The sequence below is a fragment of the Saimiri boliviensis genome, chromosome 2 (genome assembly GCF_048565385.1).
Source record: "Saimiri boliviensis isolate mSaiBol1 chromosome 2, mSaiBol1.pri, whole genome shotgun sequence".
NCBI classification, from domain to species: domain Eukaryota; kingdom Metazoa; phylum Chordata; class Mammalia; order Primates; family Cebidae; genus Saimiri; species Saimiri boliviensis.
This window is the reverse complement of record NC_133450.1, coordinates 124,788,652-124,806,468: the sequence shown is the minus strand read 5'-3', so window position 1 is coordinate 124,806,468 and position 17,817 is coordinate 124,788,652. Positions and strand designations below refer to the sequence as shown.

At 35.6% G+C, this 17,817-nt stretch overlaps 1 protein-coding gene across 1 annotated transcript in view; it reads left to right on the top strand.

The window, feature by feature from the left end:
* Positions 1-17,817, top strand: part of UNC13C (unc-13 homolog C) — a 586,273-nt gene that overhangs the window by 16,081 nt on the left and 552,375 nt on the right. The window lies entirely within an intron of this gene.

Here is a 17,817-nt window from a genome sequence, read left to right as displayed (position 1 = left end):
ACAGTGTTTCCTTGGGGCAATTTCAACATAGGGAACTAAATAAGTCAATCAACATTTATTGAGTGCTAGTAGTGTGATGAACTCAAGATTAGGGCTGCAGGGAGAAAGCGCATGACACAAAGACATGGTTTCCTTCCTTGATACCACTGTGGTCTGGTTCAAGTCAATTCACAATTATTTCTGGAGCTGACTGTTGTAGAGGCATTGTAGCTGATACTCATATATTATCATTAAATTGTTTATTAAAAATATTTATTAGCACCTGTTGAATGTGTACTGTGAAGGACATCATGGTTATAAGTAGAAGAGAAGAAACAGTAAAATAATTAAATAACTGAATAATTAAATCACAATTTAATTAAAATACATTCAATTAAAATACTAATTATTACCTATTATTAAGCTTAGAAAGTATAACCGTGTCATAAAATGGAACTTATGCAGCCAAACCGACAGAAGTGAGCACTTTGCATGCGTTTTCCCACTTAATCCTCCACACAGCTTCAGGAGGTGCTGCCAATGTTCCTGGGATTCTTTGTGGTCCTAATCAGCCTTGCTCTGCTTTCAGCTGTAGCTCCGGTGGACCAGAGCATATGGTCATGCTCAGCTTCATCTTTCACTCAAGTGAACACCTTCATCTTTTCAGATTTCTGCCTCAGTCTTCCCTGATGTGGAGCGATTCTGTTCAGCAACCCTCAGCCAGTAGAGGACAGCAGAACCAGGATAAATGCTGCAGCTTTCCACCCTTTGGGAGGGCAATTCAGGGCAGCACACTGAACCCAAGTCTGGAGGTCTTAGCTGAGTCAAGCCCCTATTTTCTGCAGGAGCAGCAGAAGCCTCAGTCATTTATCCTTATATAGATTTTTTCTCCATCTCTACTTCATTCTCCCTGCCCCTCCTTCCTGCTTCCAGGGACCACCTTCCACGTTACCCACCCTCTTATCCTTGTCACAGCCTCTACTTTTGGCAAGGCCCAAATTCAGACCTGAGGTTATGACTATTAATATCCTCATTTTGCTGCTGAGGTGACAGATCCATAGTCCATTAAGTTGAATGTTACTTACTTACTTAGCACACCTTAAGCAGAGCCAGTATCCAAATATCTTCTTCCCCTGCTGTTAGTTGTTATACAACAAACTGTGAACAATATAAAGGTAATTGTGAAAGAGTTCTAACTAATTGCCGTCCAGGTGTGAGAGAACTTAGAGAGAATCTTAGACAGTAAGGTCAATTGGGTTAGAAATTATTGTCAGTGGTAGTAATAAGTAAGCAAAAACTTTCGTATAAATGTGGAAAAGTGGCACAGCAAAATTTTGTGGAAGTAAATGTGGCTTCCATCATCCTCTTCTTCCCCTTGTCTTTGTTTGTATTGCTATAACAAAATATCTGAGACAGGGTAATTTATAAAAAGTAGAAATTTATTTTTTTCACATTTTCAGAGGTTGGGAAGTTTAAGTTCCAGTTCAGTTTTCCAGTGAGGACTGCTCTCTGCTTCTCAGATGGTGCCTTGAATCCTGCATCTTCCAAAAAGATAAAAAAAATAACAACTGTGTCCTCAGGTAGCAGAAGGAAGAAGTGCAAAAAGGGATGAAGTCTCTTTATGCAGCCCTTTTATAAGGGAACCAGATCCCATTCAGGAGGGCAGAGTCCTCATGATTTGATTACTACCTTCTAATACTGTTGCACTGGGAATTAACTTTCAACATGAATTTGAGAGGATGAAAACATTCAAACCATAGTACACGTCTTCTAGCCACCCATGCCAGTCTCCTAGGACTGTGATGGGGTGTCTTCCAATTATCAAGCGTCTAGTAGCTGGTTGGTCCCTGCTTCAGCATCCCTTGTCCTTCTCTTCATTGCTTTGTGGAATGACTAATATTTATTGTAATCGTTTTTCAGTTGATAAGTTGCATCTCCTGGAGATGTTTGCATTTTATGCCTTTTCTATAATCAAATGAAATTACTCCTGCTGATGAAGATATTTAGGCCTTGGAAATTCAGTAGGGTACCATTTTTGATAGCAAAGCATGTCTAGATATCCTGAAATAACATAATTTTAGCGACTGAATACACATCAGGTTGGGCTTGAAGGAATTATCTTTGGACAATTTGATGTTTCTACATTTTGACAGGATGTTATTGCTGATAGAGGGACATGGAAAGAACCAGAACATTAGTTGTACCAAACATTTGGAAAGGGGCACAAGTGTATGCATTTGCCTGTGTACATGTGCATGCATGTATAATTACCTACCTATAAAGGTTACTGAGCAAATGACTTCCATATCTGATGCCTTTTATAGATACTATAGAAATAAGTGTCAAAGATTAATACAATAAAGCTTTGATCTGGCTGCATGAAATTAAATATAATTTTAATCAAATATGTTACCCGCTTAACATGGTCATGTTATTATCAAAACAAATTATACAAAATAAATTATCACGTATCATTCATGAACTTTGTCATACATTTTGTTTATTACAACATTGAATTTTTCCACAGTGCTTGATCTTTATAGTCTGTTGCTGATAAATCATTTTTCTTACCACAATGTAAATAGCTACTGGAAGTATTAAATAAAAGGATTTTCTTGTCTTATGGCAAAGGCATGAATCTGCATGTCTAAAAGACTGAGGATGATTATAGAAGGAGGATATATATGTACTTTGCATTTCAGGGTCAGATATTTCTTTATCCTCAGAGGTATTATTCAGTTACAAATGTACTCATTTCTTACTGTAATTTTATTCTATTGGTAGCTTTGCTTTCTCTGTCATTGTTCATTTTTGGCATGAATGATGTAGAAAGAAAAGCAGTTTGTATGGAAGGAAGTCATTTTCATGTCAGGTACATCAAATCAGGTTGATAGGAAAACACTCCTTTGATTACAGGCCCAGATAAACATGAGAGATGCTTGGACAGGCCTAGAAGCCCAGTTTTCAAAGAAACTTTTCCCACCTTCCTGCGTGGCTTCATTGCATTGATGAGTCATTGTTCAGGTTTGAAATGCAGGTAACTAGTAGAGAATTATTTATTTTATCATAATCTATTTAGCACAAGTTATCCAATTTTTGAAAAACTCTTTTAAGATACAAAGTAGACAATAAGGGAAGATATGTATATATAACCTGACATTTCGTAGACTTACAGGTTTTTTAGGCTGGAAGGGACCTTCTACATCATTTAGGCTAAGTCTGTCACTCAGAAAATAATGGTAAGAGCCTAAAGGTTAAATATTTTGTCCAAGATCATACAAGTTATTTTGCTAGAGAATTTTCTACAAACTGGTTCTTCTCGTGTGTTCCTCTGTAGAAGTGGTAACAGGATGCTGCTATTAAAACAGATGCTCTTTTAAATGAATTAATGGCATTCACAGCAATCTGGATGAGATTGGAGGCTATTACTCTAAGTGAAGTAACTCAGGAATGGAAAACCAAACATCATATGTTCTCACTCATGAGTGGGAGCTAATCTATAAGGATGCAAAGGCATAAGAATAATACAGTGGCCTCTAGGGACTCAGGGGGAAAGTTGGGGAAAGGGGTTACAGATAAAATATTACAAATTGAGTTCAGTATATACTGCTTGGGTGATGTGTGCACCAAAATCTCAAAAATTACCACTAAAAAACGAACTCATGTAACCAAATACCACCTGTTCACCCAAAACTTATGGAACTGAAAAAAAGTAAAAAGATAGGTATTCCTTTAATAATAGCAGAGATGTAGTTAATAATGAAACTTACTGCCTCAGAACCTACCTCCTAGTTTATGGAAAAAAAGATACAAATTAAAAAATGCATAATGTACTAATATTTACCAATATTAGAATACAAATCTGAAAATGCAAAACATACAATGTTAACACGTTTTGGAAGAGGTTAGAGAATCACTACTTTGGATATACTTTAATTCCTAATTTTTGTTATTCAGGGACAAGAAAAAATTATTTGGATTATTTTGTGACTTTATCTTATTGTCATGGGATTTTTGAACTATAATCTGTCTTGAAGATCATTGAGAACAGTTTTTCTCAAGCCTGAATTCATGCTAGCATCACCTGGGTGAAATTTTATATACAAAGATTCTGTGAGTCAGACATCCAAGGATTCTGATTCAGTGGGCTTGAAGAAGGACTTGGGAATATGGAGTGTGAATAGAATCCCCTAAAGTTTTGGAGACTAGTCAGGTTGGAGAACCCTCAGTCCAATTCAGTTCTCTTGTTCTGCAGATGAGAAAAGCAAAAACTCTGAGATATTATGTACCTGGGTAATTTTTAAATTTTAGAACAGCACATGATGTGATGAGAGAGGGAGCTGGCATGCCTGATGAAATTGATCCAAGCACAAACCGCACGAAGGCTCTCACACTGAACTTCTTGAGCACGGGAGGTCTGTAGTCCTTTCACTCTTCATTTCTGTGGGCTAGAAGAATTATCCAAATGCGGTGAGCTCTCTCATATAATCCTCTGCTATATACAGTGGAGTTTGATCACAGGGTCATTGAATTTAGTCCAACTTTGCTGGCAAAGTGAGAGAAAAGGAGATACAAAGAATAATTCAGTGCTAGTGATTTCTCTGGCCAATCCATTCAGTGGGCTTTCGTCCCAGAATGGACTTCCCTGACTTGCTCTCTGCCCCAGGAAGCTGACCCCTGTGTTTTGGATCACTCAGGCTTCTTTGCCAGCAGGCTTGTGGTCAGGTTTGCAGGTCAGCTAGCAGAAGGGAAAGGTCAGAGTATCTTTTCTCACTCCCTGTTTCGGTGTCTCAGCTCTAGCTGTAAGTGCATGTCTGCAGTTGACTCCCGTAAGCCACTGCAGCAGCTTGTGTTGGGTGCTGAGCACATGGTTTCTTCCTTTTGTCTTAGGTGATGGCATGACAATAATTTTTCTTGTGTATTTTCTCTCTCTCTCTCTCTCTCTGAGGCCTTACCATCTCTTTTTGTTCCCTTACCTTAGCTACACCTCTGTAATTTGTCCCTTTGTTAAGGAAACTTATTTGAACTATTGGTATTAATTCTGGTTTTCTTCAGGCACCTAGATTAATACAAGATGGGAAATATAATTGTTTCTCTCAGTAATTGTAAATTTTTGAGTTTTCTTAAAAAGCCACTATTTCCTTGAACTGAAATACAATGATGGGAAATTCCACTTAGTATATTTACTTGATTTCTATGGTACATTGCTGTACATTTCATCATTTTGCATACATATTACTGTACAGATTTGTTGATACAAAACTATACACAGTGATGTGCTTTGTGAGCTGTTAAAGATGTTATCAAAGATAATTTGGACTACATGATCTTTACTCCTTAGAAACTGACTTCAGAACCTCCTCAGTGTTTGCAATTAAGTTGTTTCATTCTATCACAAAAGGTCTTAAACCTGGGAGGGGGACTACAAAGTAAGAAAACCAGCGTAGAAAGAACCCAGTTTTTCTAATCCTTTTAATCTACAGTTTGCTGTGGCCTAGGAGTCTGAAACCCTTCTTCCAATGACCACTTCATAATGCCCCCCAGAAGAGTATAAACTAGTACACCCACTTCCAAGAATGATTTGGCAATATTTAGCAGTTTTAAATTAGCATACCCTTCTTCCATGTTTTTTTCTTTTATGAATGATTCTTATATACATTTATAGGGATAGTCTTTGCAGCATTGTCTTATGAAACAGTATCTAACTTACATCTGCCTAAAGAAGCCTTGTTAAAAAAATATATAATGTACCCAGAAAATGTGTTACTACACTGTCAGTATAAAGAACGAGGCATATCTAGATGCTTGTGATATATTAAGTCAAATAGAAATCCAAAGTGCAGAATAGCATGTTATATGACTGTATATACATTACTGAATCTATTTCCCTTTATATCTTTCTATGTTTTATTTTTTTGTTCTGTCTAAAAATCATAGGCATGCATGATTTGTACAACAAAAACAAACCAAAATGTTCCAGTGATGGTGATGAGAATTTGGAAGCACCCAGGAAACAGTTAGTTATATGACTAACTTCATAGGAGCTCATTTTCTCCAGTTGAGAGAATGTTTTGTATGGGAATCTCCATCTAATTTCACTGGCATTCTTCTAATCACTTTAAACTTAGAGCTCATTCTTGGATGCATGCACTTTTGTCACTGTGCAGGTAATCGGATTTCTGTTTACAGAGAGACGCCTGTGTCCCAGCACCATCGCTCAGAAAAAAAATGCGGAAGCCAATTTGCACAGGCATGGGAAACTTTCCATCACCCAAGATGGCAGCAGCACAGATGAGAATAGATGAGAACCCAGTGCTAGGAAACAGAGTGTCTAGGGCAAAATTCCTAAAGCTGAGCTACTTATAGAAAAGTTTCACAAGGTGGGGATGGGTTGCACCACTGAAAGGGTGATTTGGATTCTTAAGTGCAGCCACTGGGTGCCAGAAAGATAGAGAAGATGAAGATATGGTCATAGATTTCTGTCTTGAAAAGCAGATCTGGTAGTAATATTTCAGGCAGTTTGTAGTCTTCCCATCTAGGAATTGAGGTTGTAAAGAATTATTGTCATTCTAGGTGACCACAAGCCAACTTGAGAGGTTTCTTTAAAGAGAATGACCCCTTTCCTTTACGGGGACACTAACTTGTCCCTGTCAGCCTTCAGTCATGTATTCATTCTCAAGGAAATTTAGAATTCCACAATGTGAGAAATTAACCACAAGTTGTTACTGATAAAAACTTCAAAAGTTCCCTAGCATCCTAATATGCCAAGGCTGAAGATGCATCTATAATTGTCTCATTCAGTGGTTCTCAATTTGAGGTGCAACTGGCATGGATGGGCAGAAGCCAAGGATGCTGTTGATCATTCTGTAGTGCCTAGCGCAGCCCCGACAACCAAGAATTATCCAGCACAGGTGGGGAAATCCTGATCTTGTCCAAATCCTTTCATTTGTGGAGAAAGAAGCTGAGGCCCAGAAATGTTAAGAATGTTCCTAAAGGCATTATGGACTGCATCTCTTGCTGAACACATTCAAAAGTCCTTCTGTCTCTCTTTAGGTACTTCTTTTGGGGACACATTTCAATGTGCCAGTAACATAAATTCACTTAGCTTTGGTTTCCACATATATGAATATATGAAAAGAGGGGAGGGATGAAGCCCAGGTAAGTTTCTGCTTTGGCCTGAGCCTGTCCAGGAAAATGCAGCCGTTCTTCTCTGGGTTACCTCTCCTTAGCAGCACTAGATGCTGTTAAATCTGTTTCTCTCCTTTCTTCTCATCTGCCTTAATCTCTCATTCCTGTAATGGAGTTGGGGCAGTTGGCTAAATTATAGCAGAATTTGAGGTGTTCAAAGGCCAAAACAGAATAGATAACTTCCGAAGTTATTTTGCCTCTGAATTTCTATGACTTCATGAACATGGAAAACCTTCAGTGACTCAGTTGAGAGGATTCTGGGAAAGGAGGGGGAGTCATTAAACTAATGGACCTTCTGCCCTTACGTAAGTCACCAGAAGCAGGCCATTCCTCTGCCTGCATGAGGGCAGGAATGCCAAGAAAATAGCCTGCTGTGTATAACAAATGTAATTTATTTTATACCATTTGGGCTACTAAAAGACCTAGCATTAATGGGAGACCTGTCCTAAGTATTTCTGTATGCTTTCCAGTTAAAAGTGTTCCTGAACCTTAAATGTGTCTTGAAAGAGAAATAGCTACCTTTAGTTCAACATCACTGCTTCCAGTTGTTTTGAGTTCTAGCTACCCATTTTAGTATCCACATCATTTTGCAGGTTTCCTGTTCTATAGTAGTTGCACTTTTAGGCACTCTAGTGATGTGGTTTAAAGCAGGTGCTTCATCGTCAGAAAGATACAGTTTTTTTTTTTTTTTTTTTTTTTTTACCCTGAGCATCTCCACAATGCGCCATGGGCAAATAGTTTAAATAATCTATTCTCTAGCATCCCCAGCTGTAAAATTGGGGTAAGAAGAATATTTTTCTCATTGGATTATCATGCAAGATTTTAAAAATATGTCCAAAAGGCTTAGCACAATGATTGTCATTGGGTAAATGATTAAAATGTTAATAATCATTTCACTGTTTCAGAGGAAAAAGCAAATTTGAATTCCTTTATACGTAAACATGAATTTATTTGTGATTAATTATACTTGTATCTACATACATTTGATATATGATAGGAGATACTTCTAACATTAGAGATTTGTTTGGTCTGATTTTGGACGTGGTGTTCACTTATTAGAAAGGTTGTCTGATTTATATAAGACAGTGTCATAAATTCTTCTGTAGGTGTTCTATCACCATTTACTTTGCATTTAGGGACAAAATGGTTAGGTTTGCCATTTATGAAAGCGCTGTTATGAAGTACATTCATTTAGGCAGTTTTCTTTGTGTCCCATTAATGTTTTTTTCCTAAAGAAAACTAATATTTGTATAGTGTGTAAAATTTAGCCTATATAAGAAAATCTGTATTCTTTTACCAAAAAATGAGAAGTGTAAATGCAAGGGAGGATATTTTTTGCTGTCTTTGAGGGCAGCTTCTCAGAATGTACATTTCATTTACATATATCATTTTAAAATTAATATTCATTTTTACAGTTAATTAGATTCTCTTATGCTTTTATGTTATACTTGTATATGTGTGTGTGTGTGTGTGTTTATTTTTTTTTTTCTTTCCCAAGACAGAGTCTCACTCTGCCGCAGGAGCTGGAGTGTAGTGGTGCAATCTCAGCTCATTGCACCCTTCTGCCTCCCTGCTTCAAGCAATTCACATGCATTAGCCTCTTGAGTAGCTGGTGTAGCTGGGATTACTGGCACATGCCATTACCCCTGGCTAATTTTTGTATTTTTGGTAGAGATGGAGTTTCACCATGTTGGCCTGGCTGGTCTGGAACTCCTGATATCAAAGTGATCTGCCCACCTCAGCCCTTCAAAGTGCTGGGATTACAGGTGTGAACCACCACTACCAGCTCCATTTGTATATCTTATTCTAATTTAAATATAGGAAATGTTAACTACCACTTGTTAAAATCAAGGAGGCTTTGAATTAATGTCATGTCCCATTTACAAATGAGGTTAGTAAAATGATTTCTAACTTTTTACACCGTATTTTACTAAATAGTCATACTAAATATGAATTCATACTTGCTTTTTCCTCTAAAACAGTGAAATCATTATTGTCATTTTAGTCACCTAATGACAGTATACTAAATACTTATATTTAGTTTTCTTCATAAGAACTTTGATGGATAAACAATCTTCCCAAGTGATTAATTCTTTAACATAAATTAAACTTGTAAAGTCAATATCAATTTCTCTTAAACATCTCAACATTGCTTAAGAAACTTAACAATTTTCTTTGAATAACTAAGATCACAATTTCAGAATCAGTTGTTTCAATTCAGAAACCCAAGACTTATATGTTAGTTTAATAAATCAAATTATCTTAAGTATTTCTAACATTTTAACTAATATATATAGGTTATTTCCATTTTTACACAAATCATTTTCATGAACTTAATACAATTTTATTGTAATTGTGGATCTGATTTAGCCTCTGTGATAAATTCTAGTCATTCCTATTTAAAGAATGATTGTACTTTCCTGGGCCCAGTAAAGTCTACAAATCAGTGGAATATTTCTGGTCTAGAGGCAGTTGATTCTCCACATGTCACTTACTTACAAGTTGACCTGCTTTTTATAATTGCTATAGCAACAGGGACCTCATGCCCTTTAGAAGGCATTGCCCTTCCCTGCGTACAGATCATTATATAAAATTTCTTACCACTCTTATCGAGGTTGTTTGTAATTTTCTTCACTGTTTTGTTGGGTTTTGCACATTTTTGATTCTGTTAGTACATTTTAATGTTTTCTCATCTGGCTCAGAACACATTTTCCTTCCATTTCATCAGATGTTTCACATGCTTATGCAATACGTTTGAAACCTCTTTTAATTGTACTTGCCAGATTTGAGTTGTCAACATATTCTAGATTCTTTTCAGATTGTTCCTGACTGGCAGGGCAGCAATGAAACAGAATGACATGCTATTGGTGTTGCATATTCCCTGGGTCTTTGGCTCCACAGATGACACTAAAGTCAAGCTAATGACAGTAAGGAAAGATTAAAAAAAAAAAAAAAAACTAGAATCCCTCCACACAGATATTTCTACCATTGACCTGAAGCATATTCGCTTCTAATTTTCTAAGACTGGAGTGTTCCTGGGCTAATTCTTGGACTCTTTTTTTAAAATAATTTTTTTCCTACTGACACTGCATTCTAAGTGATCTCATTCAGTCCCATAACTTTGAATGCCACTTGCATGGTGAAGATGACCACATTTATATTTCCTAGTGTGAACTTCCCTCCTAGACTCTAGCCTATTAGGATGTAACTGTTTCCTTGACTGCTTCACTTGGGTATCTAGAATCTGATGACTTCTTACATGCCCCCACCCATTTTCTTCCCCTTCCAGACCCCCATCCTTTGCCTTCATGATCTCTGTAGTGGATTCAATGGTCTTTCTGCTGCTTCTCTTGACCTCCTCCAGTAGCCAGAGTGAGGCTGTTAATGTCAATATGTCATAATGTAATCCTCTGTTCAAAACTCTACAATGTGTCTCCCCTACCCCACTGCATTTTACTCAGAGAACAAGCCAAATCCCTTACCGTGGTCTTTACGCCCTTTCTCTATTACCTCTCCAAGTTCCTTTATTTTTCTTACTGCAAAAACCCTCAGTCACTTGTTCTAGTCACCTAGATTCACTGTGTTCTTCTAGCTCACTGAGCACATTCCTATAGGTAGGGTTTCCCCAGAAACAGACTGGCTCTAAGACAGGGTAAATACAACTAGTTTATTTCAAAGGTGATGCCAAATTAACACTGTGGGAGAGAGGCTAGGAGTCAGGGGTAGAAAGGAAGCCAACACAAGATATGCTCAGGCTGTAGGCAGGTGGGTCTAATCCCACTGAAGAACTCTGGCCTTGCTACTTAATGTGTGGTCTGTGAACCAACATCATGGCATCACCTGGGGGTTTGTTAAAATGAGATTCAGGCCCCACCCCAGAACTACTTAATCAGAATCTGCATTTTAACAAGGGCTTAAGGTGATTCTTTACCCAAATTAAGGTTTGAGAAACTCACTCTCTGGGACTGTGTGGAACAAGTCTCTGTGTTATCCTACGCAAGCTGGGGAAGTTGGGGATATTTTTCAACAACTCCCTAGCTGTCATTGGTTGAGTTTTGCTTCCAGGGCTGCTAACTTCCAGCTTGCCCCAAGTAATGGCTTTGCATGCTCTTTGGCCTGAAAATAAAGGCCTGTTGGAAGTAAGTTACAGGTGTTTGCAGTAAACTGTTTTCAGGTGTGTAGAGGTGAGCACCTAGAATATGCGTGTGGTACTAATAGTGTCTGTGATGGAGCCTTTGCTGTAGCTGTTCACTCAGCCTGAAATGTTCTTCGCTCAGGTATTCGCTTGGTTAAATCCTCTTCCGCCTCAATCTTTACTCAAATCATACTGTCTCAGTGAGATTTATCTCTCTTTAATTTTTCAACCTGCATGCACCAACCCAGCATTTCCAGTTCCCCTGACGCTGCTCTGTTCTCTTTGTAATTTCACTTGGCCTTTGAATTCACTGTATAATTTATCCACTTAATGTACTCATTGTTTATCTGCTTCCATAGAAAGTTAGCTACACCAGAGCAGCAGACTTTGTTTTGTTTACTGATGGATAGTGTAAAGGAACTCTTTAATGTTTGTTAAATGGGTAAATTTCTATTTCTTAAAGTGTAAGATGGTAGTATATAAAAAACTTTGTATCCTGCATTTTGCTTAGCATTCTGTCACAAATATTTTCCATGTCATAAAATACTTAAATATCATTTTTAATAGGTAGCCAAATATTTCATTGTCTCTACAAATCATAATTAATTTAAACATTCTCATAACACTTGGAATATTGTTCCTGTATTCTTTTTGTGATTAGAAATAATGCTTCTCTCAAAGCACACTGCCATGTGTGACCTATGCAACAATCTTGCATGTTCATCACATGTACCCCAAAACCTAAAATGCAATTAAAAAAAAAAAAAGAAATAATGCTTCTCTGTATATAAATCTGTTTCATTTTACATATTATTTCTTTAGAATAGATGCCTAGAAGTCAAAATATTCAGACAAAGACAAAAAATTACTGTCAAGACTCAGATACATAAGAAATTGTCTTTTGGAAATTTTGTTCCACTATACATCTAACCAGTAATGAATACACATGCCTGAAAAATCATAGTCTTTCCATCAACTCGAAGAATATAGCATAATAGTTAAGAGCATGATTCTAGAGATAATTGTCTTGGATTTAATACCAGCTCTCTGATTTATGAGTTGTGTGACATTGGCCAGGTTACTTATCTGTTCCTCACTTTGTTCATTTGTCAAATGGGAATAGTGAAAATAATATTGCTCACCTCATAGGGTTGTTGTGAGGATTAAATTAGTATAGACAAAGATGAATATCTGACACATAATAAATTCTATATAACTGTTAGCTAGTACTATATTGAGACATTTAAAAATTGATAAAGTGAGTAAATAGTTCTTTGTTTCTACTTTATTTGCATTTTGAAGTTGGGGGTATAGTGCTGTCAGTGGTGAAGAAGGTGAGTTGGTGAGATTTATGTACTGTTTCAAAACCTGATCTTGTATGTCTCAACTTAGCATGATGGTGTTAGGTCTTGGCCTTTCAGATTGAGCATTCCTAAGCTGAATATTTGAAATATGAAATATATTAAGCACCGACGTGATGCTGAGGTTTTTAAATTTGGCATACTTAACTGGTATATAATGCAAATATTTCAAAATCTGAAAATATTTGAAGTGGAAAACACTTCTTTTCCCAAGATAAAGGATACTCAATCTCTATGAAATATCACAATACTTCAGAGTCAGGTGTTAGATCCCTAGATCAAATAATTGTCAGAAAAACCGTATTTTTGAAACATTTTATTTTTGACATAAAGCATGAAATGAAAATACATAAGGATTTACCATTGTTAAGTTTTGAGCGTATCATTGAAAATGCAAGTCTGTAGGGGTAACTTCAACAGTGACTTTTCAACCCCGACACACCTGCATGTTTAGGCAAATGGGTAAATATACTGATATTTCTAGGAAACAAAGCTATGCCTATGAAAGAGGAAAGATAGAAATACATAAAATAGGGGAAGTCAAGAATCTTATATTGTAGTGGAGGACAAATGATAAATGGTGACCACATGTCACCTGGTTATTTGTTTATTAACTTAGTGGCTTAGAAATCAGTTACTGAGAATCTACTGTGCACAACATTGAACATCCAGATTACAAAAGTACAACAAAATGACAGCTCCTCTGTAAGGAGAGGCTAACATGTTGTTGCTATAGAACAATAATGGCTTCCTCCCAGGGCTCTACTAAAATAAGCATTTGGTAAATTTATCTTATATGTGTATGAGTTTTGAAATTATATGTATTTAAAACTTTTTTTGTAAAGTGACTAAAATAATTCTAGACATGGAAATTTCTATTAATGCATTTATGTGATAAAGGAGGCAGCTTTGAGCTAGTGAATTTCATCAGGAGATCACTGTGCAACAGACAGAGAATTTGGGCAACATTTACGGTGCAATTTCTGGAGGTATTAAGCCAGCAGATACAGGAACATGCATCACTTTATTTATGCCTTGCTAATTAAATGTATGTGGACTCTGAATTTTGAATCCCAGTCAAGGTTTCCCAGTTCTCTTTTAGCAGCAGTTTATTTTCACTCTGGGTCTGCTCAGGTGTAGGAACCACAGAAATGGAGGCTGTAGGATTCTGTCTTGTCTAAGCAAGTCTGTGCTTCTTTCTTCCTCTGGCTTCCCTCTTAGGTAGGAACAAAGATGTGTGGGAAAGGAGTCTGTAAACATCAGCCATTTGGGGTGATCCATGTGGTGATTGTCAAGAGAAATAGTTTTCTACTATTGCCACAATGTCTATGGAACCTTGGATTAATGTGTAGAGGTCCAGAACTTGGGGATGAATCTTGTCACTAGAGATACCCTATTTGGGGATGACTATTTCTCCCTCAGTAGGGTGTCCTACTCTTTTCATCTATTTTGCGCAATCATGCAATTTCATCTATATATTCTTGGCTCCTAGTTGACAGATGGCATTATTAAAGACCATTTCCTTTTGGACCTTTTATCACTGACAACTTAGGCTTTAATTTCAGAATATGTTTTTTTGTGTTACAACTTCATCAGAATAAATTTACATACTGTAACATTCACCCTTGTAAAGTATAAATATATTTCAGTAGTTTTTAGCATAGTCAGAGATGTACAGCCATCACCATGATCTAATTGGGAGCCTTTCATCACTCCAAAAAGAAACACCATGTTTATTAGTAGTTACTCTCTTATCCCCCTACCCCAGCCTCTGGCAGCCACTAATCTACTTTCTGTTCCTGTGGAGTTGCTTATTCAGCACATTTCATATAAATGGAATAATAAAAACTGTAGCGTTTTGCATCTGATTTCTTTTCCATGATATAACGTTTTCAAGGTTAGTTTGTGTTGTAGCATGTAACAGTAACTTCATTCCTTTTTGTGCCCTAATGGTATTTCATAGTATGGATAAACCACATTTGTTTATCCATTCATCACCCTCTATGCTGATTTGAAAAAGCTGTTTCCACTTTTTGGCTATTATTAAGGCTGCTATGAACATTTGTGTACAGGTTCTGATAGGACATACATTTAAAGTTTTCTTGGATGTAGATCTAGAGGTAGAATTATTTGGTTCATTGGGACTCTTAACTTTTTGAAACATTTTATAACTGTTTTCCAAAGTGGCTGCGCAACCTGACAATCCCGCTGGCAATGTGGGTTGGGGGGAGTTCCACTTTCTCCACATTCTCCCCAACACTTGTTATTATCTGCCTTTTTTGTTATAGTCATCCTGTTTGTGGTGATGTGGTATCTCATTGTGATATTTTTAAAAATAAATTTTTTTGTGTATATTTGAGGTTTACAACATGATGTTACAATATACATACAGATAGTAAAATTGTTACTATAGTCAAGCAGATTAACATATCTATCTTCTCATATAGTTTAAATTAAAAATTTAAGTAGTTTAGATTTGCATTTCTCTAATGACTAATGATCTTTTTCCACGTGCTTATTTGCTATTTATATATATTCTTTGGAACAATATATATTCAAATCATTTGTCCAGTTTTTAGTTTGGTTATTTTTTTATTGTTGAATTATATGATACTTTTATATATTCTGGTTACAAGTTCCTTATGATATATGTGATTTAAAATACTTTTCTTTCAATCTGTGAGTTATCTTTTCACTTTCTTGATTGCTTCCTTTGAAACACAAAAGTTTTAAGTCTTGACAAAGAAAATTATTAATTTTTCCTTTTTTTGCTCATGTTTTTGGTATCATATCTAAGAAACCATTGACAAATCCAAAGTCATGAACTATGTATATGTTTTATTCTAAGAGTTTTATTTAGTTTTTAGATGTGTTTTGAGTTGATTTTTGCATATGGCATAAGACAGAGTTTTACTTTCATTCTTTTGTATGTGGATATCTAGTTGTTTAGCATCATTTGTTGAAAAGATTGCTCTGTTCCCACTGAAATTATTTGACAACCTTGCTAAGAATTTAGAATACTTTTAAGTTACACATTTTTCTTAAAATATATTTATTGGTGAGTTTCTTTACAAAGAGTAAGTTATTAGAGTAAATAATCTCTGGGGAAATACTTCCAGACTCCGAGGCTATCCTGTTTTTCATCAATCTTCTACAAACTGGCTTTAGCATCCATTGATAATTCTAGATTGAATTGATAACTATCATCAATGTTGTAAAATGATGATTTTTTTTTCTAATTCTATCAGTCTTTTTACATGTATTGATTGGCATTCCTCTACAAAAAAGATTTTAGCATCTCTTCTAATTGTCTTTTTAAAAATTATTGTAGTATCTGTATGGACTCCAGATTCATTTTGTATTTAATGTTCTCATCCATTTCTATCATATCTCACTTTGATATTCAGTTATCTCAAGTTTGCTATTTTTTAATCCAACAATCTGTCTTAGAAATTCAGTAGTTTATGGAAATCTTTCTCATTGTCTTTATTGCTACATAATACCCCTTTCTGTAGATGTAAAAAGTTTAATCCTGCTAATTTCTTATGAATAGGTGTCTAATAATTTACTACACTAATGTATAGCACTGTAAATGTATTTTTCTATTATGTGTGTCATCAGAGTAAATACCTAGGGATTTCTGAGTTAGTGTGCATATAGGCTTGTTAGGTTTAGCAATTACTTTCCATAAGAATTGCGTAATTATGGATTGCCATTAGTAATATATGGGTACGCTTCTTTTTCCAGAGTCTCACCAACAATGTATATTGTCAAAATTCTATATTTTTGCCATTCAACTGACATATTTCATTGTGAATTTAGTTTGTATTTTTATTGTGAATGAAATCAGTATTTTCACGTTTAAAGATTATTTTTATATTTGTCTTTGTGTAAACCACCTGTTAATATAGTTTTGTTCATTTTTCTAGTTTTTTCCTTCAAACTTTAAAAATATTTTTTATATTGACTATTAGCCTTTTTTTGCTTTGTTTTGGAACATAGGGACTTTTTTTCCCCTTTTTTATTGTGGTAAACATAAATATAACATAAAACCCTTTTAACCATTTTTAAATTTTTTAACTTTTCATTGAAATGTAACAATATAGAAAACATATAAACAGTACAACTTATAAGTACACTGCTCAACAGATTTCATAAACTGAGTACACCCTTGGTCCCAGGATCTGGGTCAAGAACAGAATATTACAACATTCCAGAAAAGAAAATAAACATGTTAAAAAGAAAATATTTCTACTAAAAATCCTAGACATAGTAATTAAAATGGGAGCAAGAGATGTAATTCCTTTATCCCTTAATACACATGGAACATATTTATGTATAATCTCATTCATATTCATATGCCCACCCTATAATGTATCATTTCCAGAAATGGAGATTTTCTAAGGGGTATTTATGTTACTGTTAAGAAGATTATGTAGTAATAATTTGGAGACACTGATTAAGACTAGTCAAACAGGTTTATCATCTAAGATTTTCACAAATTCAGACTTCATGGCCTATTGCCTGACCATCTCAAGTTAGAAGAGGAATGAGGAGAATCCTTCTTACTCATTTTAGATATGTTTTTAAAATTATGATAAAACATACGTAACAAAATTTACCATTTTAACCATGTTTATGGGTACAGTTCAGTGGCATTAACATTCTGAATATCGAGCAATCGTCATTATTACTCATTTGCAGAATTTGTTCATCCTAAGCAAAAACTATTTACCCGTTAATCAGTAGCACCTCTCCTTTCCTTCTCACCCTACCCAGTCTCTGGTAAACATTGTTCTCTTTCCTGTCTCTTTGAGCTTGCCTATACTGATACCTCATACAAGAGGTACCTCACAATTAACCTTTTGTGTCTGGCTTATTTCACTTAGTGTAAGATTTTCATGGTTTATCCTGTTGTAGCATTTATCAGAATTTCATTCATTTTTAAGGCTAAATAATATTCCATTGTATGTATTGTACCACATTTGTTTAACCAGTCATTATAGACATTTGAGTTGTTTCCGCCTTTTGCTATTTGAGTAGTGATACTATGAACATTGGTGTATAAGTATCTGCATTTTATATATTTGCACAAATGTATCCTCATGTGTTTTTCTTCTATAAATAAACTTTTGGAGGCATTTCACAATTTAG